Below are 13,872 nucleotides of genomic sequence, written 5' to 3'. Positions count from 1 at the left end.
AGTCATGCATTCAAATATAATCTAAAACCTAATCCTCAACCACTAACCGAAACATTTACCGTCGAGATGGCTAACGGTGAGAAAGAAAGCGCTAACGATGTATTCATAGGTTGTACGCTTACCTTAAATGATCACTCATTTCCTATAGATCTCATGCCCATTTCCATTAAGAGCTTTGATGTTATCATTGGCATGGATTGGTTGAGTCCCAATCATGCTGATATCCTTTGTTACAAAAAAGCCATCCGTCTCAATCTTCCTTCGGATCAAACTCTCGTAATCTATGGCAATAAACCCAGTTCCAACCTTCATATCATTTCCTACATCAAAGCTCGAAAGCTCCTACGAAAGGAGTGCATTGCATTCTTAGCCCATGTGATTAACGAGAAACAGGAAGTTAGAGACCTCGCGAGCATCCCTGAAGTCTGTAATTTTCCAGATGTGTTTCCTGAAGAGCTTCCAGGAATTCCTCCCGAACATCAGGTCGAGTTCCGTATTGACCTAATTCCTGGGGCTACCCCCGTAGCAAAATCTCCGTATCGCTTAGCTCTGGCAGAAATGCAGGAGTTATCCAGTCAACTCAATGAGTTGCTTAGTAAATGATTCATTAGACCGAGTTCCTCACCCTGGGGAGCTCCGGTCCTGTTTGTTAAGAAGAAGGATGGATCCTTTCGGATGTGTATCGACTATCATGAACTGAACAAGTTAACCGTTAAGAACCGATATCTTCTTCCTCGAATAGACGACCTCTTTGATCAACTCCAGGGAGCCAACTACTTTTCAAAGATAGACCTTCGGTCAGGGTACCATCAGTTACGAGTCCAGGAAAATGATGTTTCCAAAACAGCTTTTAGGACTCGGTATAGACACTACGAGTTCGTAGTGATGCCTTTCGGTCTGACCAATGCACCGGCTATGTTCATGGACCTGATGAACCGGGTGTGCCGTCCCTTCTTAGACAAATTCGTCATCGTGTTCATTGACGACATCCTCGTCTACTCCCGAAGCGAAGAAGACCACAAGCAACACTTGAGACTAGTGTTGGAGACCCTTAAATCTGAAAAGCTATACACGAAATTTTCCAAATGTGAATTCTGGATACGGTAGGTAACTTTCCTCGGTCACGTGGTAAGCGAGGAGGGTATTCATGTAGATCCTTCCAAGATTAAAGCGATAGAAAATTGGTCGGCACCGAAAACACCCACAGAAATTCGTCAATTCTTGGGTCTCGCCGGCTACTATTGACGATTCATTCAGAACTTCTCCAAAATCGCCAAACCTTTAACCGCTCTAACACAGAAAGGTGTACCCTTTTGTTGGAGTGATAAACAAGAAACTGCATTCCAAACGTTGAAGAGAGCCTTATGCAGTGCACCTGTTCTGTCTCTGCCTGAAGGGACAGAGGACTTCGTTGTCTACTGCGATGCGTCTAATCAAGGTTTAGGCTGTGTGCTTATGCAAAGAGGAAAGGTGATTGCCTATGCCTCAAGACAGCTGAAAGCACACGAGGTTAACTATACTACACATGACCTGGAACTAGGAGCCGTAGTCTTTGCATTGAAGATTTGGAGACATTATCTCTACGGAACCAAGTGCACAATCTTCACAGATCACAAGAGCCTGCAACACATCTTTAATCAGAAAGACTTAAACATGAGGCAACGGTGATGGGTAGAATTACTCAGTGATTATGAGTGTGAAATCCGTTACCACCCCCTTAGCCGAAAGGATAGTGCATGCCACAAAGTGAAGAGCCAGACGATGACCATCCATTCCAACTTACCCATACAAATCCGAGAAGCCCAGTTAACAGCCATCAAACCCGAGAACGTGTCAGATGAAACCTTGAGAGGGATGGAAAAGAAACTTGAGATCAGAGGTGATGGAGTTCACTGTTTCATGAATCGAATCTGGATTCCCAAATCCGGAGGATTCAGGGAAATAGTCATGGAAGAAGCGCACAGAACCAAATACTCTGTTCACCCAGGTTCTGACAAGATGTACTTGGATCTCAAGAAACAATACTGGTGGCCAAACATGAAAGCTGAGATAGCTACATTTGTGGGCAAGTGTCTGACTTGCGCCAAAGTCAAAGTTGAACATCAGAAACCCTCAGGTCTGCTCCAACAACCCGAGATCCCCGAGTGGAAATGGGAGATGATTACCATGGACTTCATCACCAAACTGCCCAGGTGTTCTAGTGGGTACGATACCATTTGGGTAATTATCGATCGTTTGACAAAATCCGCTCACTTCATTCCGATCAAAGAATCATACAAGATGGAAAGACTCGTGCGAATCTACATCCAGGAGGTCGTACGTCTACACGGTGTACCTGTATCCATTATCTCTGATCGAGATAGCAGGTTTACCTCCAGATTTTGGCAATCCCTTCAGAAAGCCCTTGGAACCAAACTAGATATGAGCACGACGTATCATCCTCAAACCGATGGACAGAGTGAGAGAACAATCCAAACCCTGGAGGACATGCTTAGGGCATGTGTCATTGACTTTGGAAAGTCATGGGACACACATCTATCATTGATCGAATTCTCATACAACAACAGTTACCACACCAGCATTAGGGTTGCTCCGTTCGAAGCCCTATACGGTCATAAGTGCAGATCCCCTCTGTGCTGGGCCGAGGTGGGGGATACACAGTTAGCTAGGAGTTGAGTCCCCGATAGTGCTCTCACTGGTCCTGAAATCATCCGCAAAACCACCGAAAAGATCATTCAAATCCGTAACCGATTGAAAGCCTCACGAGATCGCCAAAAGAGTTACGCTGATAACCGTCGGAAACCACTAGAATTCAAGGTTGGAGACCGTGTCCTGTTGAAAGTCTCGCCCTGGAAAGGCACTGTACGCTTTGGTAAGCGTGGGAAACTTAATCCAAGGTACATTGGACCCTTTGAGATCCTCTCCAGGATCGGTCCAGTTGCCTATAAACTTCATTTACCTCACGAACTCAGTAACATTCATCCTGTCTTCCATGTTTATAATCTCAAAAAGTGCCTATCCGATGAAACCCTAACAATTCCCTTAGACGAGATCGAGATCAATAAAAACCTCAACTTTATGGAGGAACCGATCGAAATCATGGATCGAGAAGTCAAACGTACAAAGCAAAGTCGCATCCCATTAGTGAAGGTTCGCTGGAATGCCAAGCGGAGACCGGAATTCACTTGGGAACGGGAAGATTCAATGAAACAGAAGTATCCACAACTCATTTCTGATCCATGATTTGTATCTGGTCTTGTGTTTTAAACTTTGAATTTCGGGATGAAATTCCCTTTAACGGGGGGATAATGTAACAACCCGAAATTTCCGTATCATTTCTTGTAACTCTTTCGTAGTACAATTCACGCAACCAATCTTCGTTTCCAAATTCGATTTCCGATCTTCCGTTTAATTAAGTCATTAACTTGTACATATTTAAAATGACTTAATGGGTGTCTTAATACATATAGGATTCATTTTAACACCCAACTTTAGTGATCAGAATATTTCTAGAAATTACCGTATCGAGTTACGGTAACTCAATCGGGTACGACCAAAAGCCTCGTCTAACGCCGGTATCGGGTAGAATTCCACCGTGTCCAAAACTTAAACACTATATAAACGTGTTTAAGCCTCCATTTGAAGCCTTTGGTCAATTTCTCATTTAACTCTCACAACCTCTCTCCTCATCCCAAAATCAAGGTCCAAAACAAAGATTTAAGGCTTGAAATCAAAGAGGTAACACCCCTAACTTGTTATTCAACCTCTTTAGCCTTCAAATTGATGTTTAATTTATGTTTTGGAACCAAGAACATGAGTTTACGGCCAAGGAACTAGCATGGGCAGTAAACTCCTAAAAATGGGGTTTTTAAGCCCTAAAACCCTTCCTAAGCATTGTTGGACATTAGATATGGCTTAATGGCTTAATGGAAAGGACTTATAACATGTAAAACGTTGATTTTGAGGGACACAAGTGAGTTTACGGCCAAGACATATTCTTGGGGCCGTAAACTCATATTCAAGGGGTTTTTGAGCCAATTAACCCTTCCAAATCATAGTTGGGACTTAGATATGACCTTAAGGCTTACTAATCTGGACTTGGAACACCTTAAACATGATTTTTGAGAGACAAAAGTGAGTTTACGGCCAAGACACATTCTTGGGCCGTAAACTCCTCTTAAATGGGGATTTAGAGTCTTAAAACATGTCCAAATGCCTTGAAACTCAACCAATGGCCTTGTGGTTAAATCTAGATGCATCTAAAAATAGTTTTAAGGGTTTGAAACACATCAAAAATATCATTTATAGGAGTTTACGGCCTAGGAACATACCCTTGGCCGTAAAATCATAAAACTATGTTAATGATGCATCAAATACACCCAAATAGCTTGTATAAAATTCTAGAATCACATGTGATTGTTTTAAGCATAAAAAAAACTAACTTTTTCATGGGTTTAAGAGAGTTTACGGCCTTAGAACATACCTGTAGGCCGTAAAATCCAATAAGTATGTAAAATGATGTTTTGAATTCATAACAAGGCTTGGAAAATTTACTAGAATCACATGTGATTGTCCTTTGAAGCTCAAATCAATTTTCCTTGCCCATAGGTGAGTTTACGGCCGTAAACTCTTATGGGGTGGCCGTAAACTCCCATTTAATTGTTAAAATTTCATACAATCCATTCCAAGACATTTTAGAAATCCATTCCAACAATCCCCATGTCCATTTAAGCCATTAAACACCCAAAATCACACCCACATGAGTTTACGGCCGTAAACTCATGTATGTGTGTGTTCAATGGCTGTAAACTCTCTAAAATTTTTACTCTTGGGGAGTAAACTCAAGTCCCAAGTCCCTAGTGCCATTACACGTCCGAAGATGTCACCCGGGTCACTCCAAACACTCGTTTTGAGGTGTTTAACCTCGTTGGAGTGTAATGTTCCATATGATTAGTGAATGTATCCCTAATTGCATATATATGGACATTATTTCATTTTACATAGGGACATCGCGAGTAATCAAACCCCGAACCAGTGTATAGTATCCAAAAACCGACACGTTTCCGAGTCCGGTGAGTTCATACCCCTACCCCTTTTTCACTGTTTTCTGGGGGGGGGGGACACAAGCAAAGTACAAGGGAATTCTTGTACTTAAAATATGTTTTCAAATGTGTGCTTCATATTTCATATGCTTTTACTATTGATTACCATAACTGATAACCAATTGAACATGCAGATCACGTAACATATATTTGTGAAATAGGTCCTTAAACTGTTATGTTTTACATATATTTCACAAATGGTTTTCCACAATTTATCTAGTTAAAAGCATGACATTAGACATTTGAACATAATACCTGTACACTGTTTTGTCCTCGGTAACACTCTACTCACATACGCGAGTGGAGGACTATCATATTATTACTAGTAAATTTGTTAATCCTGTATGATTGGAGACACGTCCTCGGAGAACACTCCACCGAGATACGCGAGTGGAGGACTACACCCATAACCAGAATCTCTGGTATTTAGAGAGCATGACTTGAGTGTATAGATCTATACGGGGCTAACTACCCCACACCTGGCTGCTAGCTACAGCCGAACCGAAATGGTTCAAGGGTGACGAAAGTCATAAGTATGTGGACGACTTATTGCCACATGTGGACTACTTATTGCCACAGGTTTTAGTATATTGTATGGTTATGGAACTCACAATTAGGATAACAGAGATTTACTTATAGTAATAATGAACCTCTTTATACATTTTTACATCTTTTACATCTTTCACATACTACAACTAACATTCAGGAAAGTACGGGACTTTCCTGGGGGAAAACATGGAACCTAATCACAATTACATCTTTTACATCTTTAACATCGTTTACATTAGAAACCAACTAGCAGGAAAGCACGGGGCTTTCCTGGATAATACTTACATATCAACAAGAGTAACAAACTGGATAACATTACATCTTTTACAATTAGTAACAAACAATAAGGAAAGTATGGGACTTTCCTGGTAACACATGATAAGTAAATAGAACAGTTTAACAAGTCAGATAACCAATTATACATTTTCATATGAGTAGACATGTTTTCAGTGTACAACTTACTATACTTTACATTTGTGAAACAATAACTAACTATTAAGAAAATACGGGATTTTCTTGTTGTACATAACATTTCAGAAACAGAAAGGAAACTCGAAACATTTTCACAAACAAAAACCGCTTATGAACTCACCAGCTTTATGCTGATTTTCAAACCGCTTGTGTTCTCAGGTCAGCGTTAGAACAGGTACCCGAAGATTTCTTTTTGATCAGAAGACGGAGTACATGAAGACCCGTTTCGTATTGTCTATATATACTTTGTATCACAACTGTACAAACTTTACTTTTGAAACAACTGTAAAACTTTTATTATGTAATGTAATGGTTGTTTTACTTTACTTACTATGTGCATTGGATTTGATACTCAACGTGGAAGTCCACCCCGGAAATGTTTCCGCCTTCGATTTTCGGGGTGTGACATGTCATCCCTCCTTTCTTTGGCACTACTTGAACTGGACTAACCCACTGACTATCAGAAATTGAGTATATTATCCCCGCATCTAAGAGCTTGACAACTTCTTTCTTGACGACCTCTTGCATGTTTGGGCTCAATCGCCTTTGATGTTGCACTACCTGTTTCGCGCCTTCTTCAAGGTTGATATTGTGCGAGCAATAAGAGGGACTAATACCCTTAATATCAGTGATTTTCCTAGAAATGATGTTTTTTTATCTTCTTTAGACCCTTCACGAGATCTTCTTTTTCGATTGGTGTGAGGTTAGAGGAAATACTTACATGTTTTTGACCATCCTCTTCTAGAAAAGCATATTCCAAGTGTTTCGGAAAAGTTTTGAGCTTTTTGTATTCTGAACTCTGAACACATCGAGTGTATCAACATATCCCGCCGAGTTATGGCCAGTTAACCCGTCAGGTTGTGTTTTTTGTTCCAACACGCCGAGTTGAGTTTTCAGCATGTTTTGTTAATTCTTCGTATTCGCTTTCTTCAAGCAGTCTCTCTATCCCCTTCAGATCTTTTTCAGCATCAAAGTTGTCTTCTGAGATATAGGTGGATATACTCGCCTTGTCTTCATCCCGTATCGCTAATTCTTTTTCCATTAATTCTTCTAAAACATCCACCGAGAAATCTTGTCGTCACTAAACCTAGAATGCTTCATGGCTTGATCAACTCCAAATGTGACTGAATCATCCCCTACCTGGAGAGAAAGTTTAGACTCTCTAATATCCACTATGGTTCAAGCCATGTTTAAGAAAGTTCTTCCTAGAATAATAGGCACTTGATGGTCTTCTTCCATGTCTAGCACTATGAAATCGACAGGAAATACGAACTTATCGACTTTTACCAAGAGATCCTCGCAAATTCCCCTCAGAAACATCACCGTCTTGTTTGCTGGATGAATTGTCATGAGAATGGGTCTCGACTCTGGAAGGTTCAACTTCTTGAAGAACGAATAAGGCATAAGATTCACACTGCCCCCCAAATCGGCCAATACATAACTTGTAGCCAAATTACCAAATTGACATGGAAAAGTCAAGCTACTTGGGTCACCCATTTTATTTGGCAATTTATTTAACATTGCGGCTAATCAATTAGACCACTTTAGATGCCTCTTGCATATTCTTTCTGTTTGTAAGAATGTCTTTTTAGAATTTAGTATACTTGGGCATTTGTGTAACCGCCTCGATGAATGGAATGTTAATTTGAAGGGACTTGATGTGTTCCAAGAACTCTTTATATTCTTCATTCTGTTTATCTTGTCTATATTGGCCTGGGAATAGCAATGGAGGTTGCTACGGCTGAAGTGGGGGGTTAGTTTTCTCATCATATGGAAAAGTCGTCGATTTCTTTTCCGGAACTCGCCGAGTTGCGGAGTCTGTTTACAATTCTTAAGTTTCTTTTCCTTTTTCCTACAACACTCTTGGATCTTCATTTGGGATTAGGGTTAGGAGAGTGACTATTTTACCACTCCTAGTTGTCACAATGTTTATATGTGACCCTCTCGGATTTTTCTCGGTGTTGCTTGGAAGTTCGCTCGGTGAACACTCGTTGAATTGTTGTGCAAGTTGCCCTAGTTGCTTCTCGATGTTGAGGACCGAGGCTTGCTGATTTCTCATCAATGCTTGCTGCTCTTTCATCATTGCTTGTTGCTCTCGTATCGCCGCATTGGTTTCATTGTGTCTCTTCTCGGATGCGGATGCAAATCGTATAAGCATATCTTCAAAATTCGTCTTCTTTTCTTGAACCGACTCTTCACTTTGATAAAACCCTCGCATCTTTTGCCTATATTTTTCCTCCTTAGCCTTCTTATACTCATCATATGGTAGCCATTTCTTTTTAGGTTTTCGCCAATCTTCATCAAACCTATCTCCACTTGAATAACACAATTGAGCTTTTCAGTTTTTGTTCTCGTCCAAGTTACAATCTTTGGTGAGATGAGGCCCGCTACAACTGTTACTCCCCACACGGATGGTGTGGATGGATCGATCCATCTTTGTCATCCTATGATCCATACTTTCCAACTTGGCCATCATTGCCACCATATCATCCGAAACTAAGTTCACTATTTCTCAAGTTGAGTTGTTTCTCGGGTTATGATATTCTCTTAAGTGTTTAGAGAACTCTTTAATCAACTCTGTTATCACCGCGGGTGCCTTCATTGTGAGTGGTCATTAGGATTCAAGGTGCTGCCTAGTTGTAACATTTACTCCATCATAAAATATGGAGACTTCATGTTGAACGTTTAGGTCATTTTGAAGGAAGTTTCTCAACAAGCACTTATATCTCTCCCACGCCTCGTAGAGTGATTCTCATCTCATTTGTTAAAAGTTGGAAATCACCTTCTTCAACTTTTCTACTTTGGATGGCGGGCAGAACAGATCTATGAATTCTTCACGCATCATCTACCATGTCTTTATGGACCTTGGAGGTAGTGATTTTAGCCAATATTTTGCGGCTCCCTTGAAGGTTACAGAAGCATCCTTAACAATATAGTTTCGCGAGGCACATTAGGGATGTTGATGTATTCGACTACGTCGTTGACCTCATCGATATGCTTGTATGCGTCTCCATGATCATTTCCATAGAACAGAATGTCCTTCAGCTAGTTGAGGATCTAACCTTTCAGTTCAAAGTTTGATGTTGCTAGAATTATGGGTTGCACAAGTCCTGGCCCAGTATCGTCATGCATCCTCCATTTGTATTCGAACATGGGTATGTCTGCAATGTTTTCCATTTCTTCTTTTGGCTCGGTTTCACTATCCTCTTCAAATTCTAATGTTTATGGTTCGTAATCTAACACCTTCTCTCGTGAATTCTCTCTTTACCGCTTGATTCCCCGATTGCTTTGTTCTTATTTTTGTGAAGAATGAATTCTGGATCTTCCAAGGTTGGTACTATAGGTTAACTAGTGTTCCTGGTCATAAACTTCCTGAAACAAAACAAAAATTACACGTGAAACGAACAAAAATGAAGAAAAAATGAAATTGGAAACGCGACTAACTCGTTGTGTTCAGAGTTGCACTCGGCGAGTTCAACATAAAAGCAGAAAAAATAATAACGAAATTTAAAATAGAAAAACCTATAACTTTATGTGCGATAAATCTCATACAAAGGATCGATAACACTAGCAAATATAATTAACTATTTAGAACCTTTCCCCAACAAGGATGCCAAAAACTTGTTATGTGTGGAATGTACTAGTTTTAATCCTAACTAACTTAAACACAAAAACAAACACACAGAGGGCAGTATACCTATTCATTAGCAGTTTAGAGTACACAAGTAGGGTATCAAACTTAGGGAACGGTAAACATCTAAAATATCACTAATATTATCTCAATAAAACAATTATTAAAAGGGGTTTTTCTCAAGTTTTGCAATGCTAGAAACTTAAGTAACAACTTGAATACTTTAGCAAAAAGCAATTAACAACTAAAGGAGAAACAAAAGATAACTAGATCCAATAAGATTAAAGAGACTTTCGTTTAGATTCAATTCACTTATTCATATGGTTAATTTCGTGGCAGATGCAATGGATTAATATATCAGTAATTACTGATTTCTAATATGATTAGCTTCATGTTCATTATTACTAATCCTTTAGCAAACAAATCAATTCAAGTTGTGATCATGTGATTAAATTAAAGAGTTTACTAGTGTTCAATTCAAATCAAGTAAGACTTGTAATAATAGTTAATCAAATTGGTTGGTTCAATTAACTCATATGTGGTTGGCCATCACACATGCTCACACATTAATTTACTTATTCTCTAGTTAACCCTAGGTTATGTTCACAACACTAGGCATACAATCTTGTTTTCACAAAACCATAAGATTAAAGTAGTGAAGCAGATGTTCATACAACTCAATATACTTAATAGTTAATAGAAAATGATTATCATTAACACATAAGGATCTTTTAACAAGCTTAACAAGATAAATAATCAATTCTACTTAATCCAAAGCCACAATTAACACATAGTCATAAGATCATCTATTCTAAATGAAAGTATGGAGTTTTAGCCCATAACTTTAGCAAATAAAAACATAAACTCGAAATCTAATGTGGTAAATATGATTAATAAAAAGAATTAAGAGAAAAGTAATGATTAATTTCCTTTGATCTCTTCAAAATTAACCTCTAGTCGAATTCTGAGTTCCAAAGCTTCTTGAGAATGTGTCTAGCCACCGAAAGTTGATAAAAGCCTCCAGGCAACGTTAGGGTTTCAAATAGAAACGATCCTTAAATAGGTTTTGAAATTAGGCACAACTCATCGAGTTGGAGGACCCAAACTCGCCGAGTTTTTCACTAAAATTGTGTGTACGACAAGACACTATTTTGTCGGAATCTTCATACCAACTCGTCGAGTTGTAGGATAAACTCGCTGAGTTCTTCTTCAAATTTACCTTCTTTCTTCAAAATCCAAATTCCAAGCTTCCAATTGCTAAATTTGCTTCCTTTTCCTTCTGGGCATGTCTTCGTTGCTGAAAATGAAATTTTATAATAATTATGTACATTTGTTCATTATTTGAGACAAGAACAACATAAAGTATTAAGATAATGCATGAATTTTATAACTATATATGCCAATATCAGGTAAGAATGAATTTTATAACCAGTGGTTCGACTGACTTTTTTTATACGTCTAATATATATTAAACACTTAATTATATATATATATATATATATATATATATATATATATATATATATATATATATATATATATATATATATATATATATATATATGGAAAAGTGAATATACCCTTAAGGGTATATAAGCTTAGATACCCAAACTCACCATACTATTTTGTTTTGTATCATATAATACATTTTGATTGTCCAATGTTCTTATAATTTAACTTCTAACTTGATTTACTTCCATGATTTTTATAAATTACACGTTTATCGTCCTCTTACATATTTTTCATTTTCAACTACGATATATATAGCCTAGTAGGTGTTCGTCAACAAGATGTGAAGTAAGAGAAAGATAATAGTGAAATTTTGAAAATATTTAAAGTAAATCAAGTCAGGGATTGAAGTTTAAGAATATTATTATAAATATATCAAACAAAACGATATATTATGGTGTGTTTGGGTACCTCAGCTTATATACCCTTAAGGGTATATTCATTTTTTCCATATATATATATATATATATATATATATATATATATATATATATATATATATATATATATATATATATATATATATATATAGTATAAGGTGAATTTTATACACTTTAAAATTCTAAGTGTTTAATCTTTTAATAAATTAAACATTTTTATTTAATTAAATTTAAAGCAATATATATATATATATATATATATATATATATATATATATATATATATATATATATATTAATTATCTTTAATTAATCACTTAATTAAATTATTAATAAGATCCATAAGGATGTATTTAAAACTTTTTAAACTACCATTTATATAATAATCTATAAAATAAACATTCTATAATATTTGTCATTAATTATTAAGTTTAATTAATATCTAGATCTATAATTTAAACACTTAAAAAGTCAACTATATTTTTCAACAAATAATCAATCAAGTAAAATATTTGTTTTATAATTCTTTTCCTTTTAAATCATCATGATATACATAATAAAACCGGATTTAGCAATTAAATATAACAGAAAATATCCATGAAATTAGATACGGTGGATTTGGTCCAAGTTTTCAAATCCGACCGAGCTCACGTTGTGAACCTCATAGCTCACATTGTGAGATCTATTATTCAGCAAAACAGAATCGCATTATAATGAGCTCACGTTGTGAGCCGCTATGCTCTCGTTGTGAGCTGCGGTTAAAACAAAACAGGTTTCCTTTTGAATCACCGATGTGCACATAAATGAAAGACAACCCATGGATTTGATACCAATGATGGGTTTTTGAGGTTACAACATAATTCACTAAGCGGAAAATTATTCAAACAATTCAAATAAATTAGGGCACATGCAACCTAGTTGGATCTATGTCTCTCAAATAAAGCAACATACTATGAACCCTAGGTTATAAAACTTTTCTATGATCTAATTAACTATAAGAATAGGAAAAACTAACCTTTAGGATTGTTGTAGTAAACAATCTTGAATTCTTCCTTGAAAACCTTTGGTAGCAAGCGCTACAAGTGTCATGCCTCTAATGGCTTAGAAACAAACCTAGCAACCAAGGAAAACAATGTTGGAAATATTTTGATGTGATTGTCACTTGAAATAAGTTGAGTATTGATTTAAAATTTTCTAATAAACATTTTTAGAATGTTTCAGGTTGAAAAGATACTGAAGATTCAACAAGTGTTTGAAGAATCAGATGTTGGAGCACTTGAAGCTAACATGGAGGACCTGTTGTTGACATGGATCACTTGCTGAAAGCTAGTTGGATCATCATGATCTCAGATGACATATCTAGATCATATGTGGAGCATCAAGACACTGATGGATCATTTGGAATATTGATGGCTCATCAAAAATATTGTTGACTCATTTACAACTCTATGGCTCAACAAGAGTTGATTGCTCAACAAGAACACTTGATGGCTCAACTCAAGTCAATGGATCAACATGATCACATTGATGACTCAACAAGGTTGCACATGACACATCATGTACAATGAAGGCACGTCCAAATGCTCAAAGGAACATGAATTTCGTCCATGGCCCATCATGAACATGTGGTGGTACATCCTCAAGTTCAAGACATACTCCAACATTCAAGAAACTACTCAACATGATCAACAACACTTCTGCAAGTTGATGACATCTAAGAAGACAATTGAGCAACATGATGCTCATGTTGCTCATCACATTTTCAATTTTGATCAAGAAGGTTCAAGAATTATGAAGACTCATAACTTGGATGGAACCCAAACGAAATACTAACAGAATTGGAATATTCCATCCATTCTCCGTTAAGTAGGGCAAAGGTGTCAAATGATGACTTAGTCATGATGACGTGTCAACACTTGATTGGTCAAGCCATGTCATGGGCTTTTCCAAAGCCTATAAATAGGACCTTAGGATCCATTATAAAGTTGCTCTTCCTTGCTTATTTTAGATCATTCTGCACAATTGTTGTTTAGATTAGTCTCCAGAGAGCCATTTAAGTGTTTCAACTTGTCTATCATTCAAACACTTGTAATTCAATCTTGATGAATATGAGACACTTTTGAATCATTGATATTAAACATATAAAAACGTTTTTGTTATTAACTTGGTGATTCACAACTCTTTATTTTTTGCATTACTTGCCACTTGACGATTCTGAAAATTTATTTCA

General features: G+C 37.1%; 1 non-coding gene across 1 annotated transcript; it reads left to right on the top strand.

Annotated features, from left to right (window-relative positions):
• The first annotated feature begins 8,809 nt into the window (after positions 1 to 8,809).
• On the top strand, positions 8,810 to 8,916 carry LOC145013638 (small nucleolar RNA R71). The gene has a single exon (XR_013665186.1). It is a non-coding gene; the product is annotated as a small nucleolar RNA R71 (small nucleolar RNA).
• The last annotated feature ends 4,956 nt before the right edge of the window (positions 8,917 to 13,872 follow it).

This window comes from Lactuca saligna, chromosome 8 (assembly GCF_052625555.1).
Source record: "Lactuca saligna cultivar CGN05327 chromosome 8, ASM5262555v1, whole genome shotgun sequence".
Lineage (NCBI taxonomy): Eukaryota > Viridiplantae > Streptophyta > Magnoliopsida > Asterales > Asteraceae > Lactuca > Lactuca saligna.
Note: the sequence above shows the minus strand (reverse complement) of the source record. Positions and strands in the feature narration are given on the sequence as shown.